This window comes from Etheostoma spectabile, chromosome 20, assembly GCF_008692095.1.
Source record: "Etheostoma spectabile isolate EspeVRDwgs_2016 chromosome 20, UIUC_Espe_1.0, whole genome shotgun sequence".
NCBI classification, from domain to species: Eukaryota; Metazoa; Chordata; class Actinopteri; order Perciformes; family Percidae; genus Etheostoma; species Etheostoma spectabile.
The window spans coordinates 26,363,545-26,364,896 of NC_045752.1; the positions used below are offsets into that span (position 1 = coordinate 26,363,545).

The 1,352-nt window shown below is 42.2% G+C and overlaps 1 protein-coding gene across 2 annotated transcripts in view; it reads left to right on the forward strand.

Moving 5' to 3' along the window:
* The window catches only part of kcnh5b (potassium voltage-gated channel, subfamily H (eag-related), member 5b), a 196,240-nt gene that overhangs the window by 46,612 nt on the left and 148,276 nt on the right, over positions 1–1,352 (forward strand). The gene's annotated exons all lie outside the window — the stretch shown is intronic.

The window sequence follows — 1,352 nt, forward strand, 5'->3', positions numbered from 1 at the left end:
AGTAGAAGTACAGATACTTGTGTTAAATACTCCGGTAAAAGTGTAAGTACTGATTAAATTTCTTTACTCAAGTAAAAGTAACAAAGTACAGGCTTGGAAATTTACTAAAGTATAAAAGTGAAAGTAGCTGCGAAAGCTACCTGGAGCACCAAATGTTACTAGAGAGCACGCTGAGGACTTCAGTGGACATGGAGGAAACTGTCTTATATGGCAAAAAGGCTACCATTTTTAAATGGCTGCGTGCCAACAGGCCTAAAAACATAACATGTAGAATTATGACAGAGACTGGGACTCCAGGTTATAAGATTCTGACTCTTAGCAACAGACTATGAATTCGTGTGATTCTGTGAGTATTCACAGATCACAGTTTCTATTTTTAATTTTTCCCCCTAACATTTAAATGAATTATCATTTATGTATGTGCTCAAATATGGCTTCTGGAAACAAAAAAAGGATTACAATATGAAGGGAACTAAACAGACCTTGACGAGAGTTCCCCCAGTGGCCAGGAGTCCTTCTTGGAGCTACTGTCTCAGACCTGTCTCTCAGATAAGGTGAGATGATGGGAATGTCTTGCTGGTTTAATCTGTCAGTTTCATCAGTGCTCGCCCATCCATACTACTATGTGACTACACGTTGCGGGCCATCACTTGCTCACTATATGCTAACGTTACACCCATGCCATACTTACTATGTGTTAACGTTAGGGCCTCATGCTACTTGTGCTACGTAACACCATCCATACTACTATGTGTTAACGTTAGGGCCCTCAACTACTATGTGCTAACGTTAACACATCATACTAGTAGTGGAACGTTAGCGCCATCATGCGACTATGTGCTAACGTTAACACCATCCTACTACTATGTGTTAACTTTAGCGCCCTCCATGCTACATGTGCTAACGTTAACACCATCCATACTACTATGTGTTAACGTTAGCGCCCTCCATGCTATAGTGATAACGGTAAACACCCTCCATCCTATATGTGTTAACGTCGAGCGCCCTGCCCTGCTAATAGTGCTGAACAGTTAACACCCGCCGCATACTTCTGTGTATCCGTTTACGCCCCCATGTACCGTGCTAACGCTAACACAATATACGACGATGTGTTAACGTTAGCGCCCTCCATGCTACTATGTGCTAACGTTAACACCATTCATACTACTATGTGTTAACGTTAGCGCCCTCCACGCTACTATGTGCTAACGTTAACACCATCCATACTATGTGTTAACGTTAGCGCCCTCCATGCTACTATGTGCTAATGTTAACACCATCCATACTATGTGTTAACTTTAGCGCCCTCCATGCTACTATGTGCTAACTTTAGCGCCATCAAGCCTCAATGA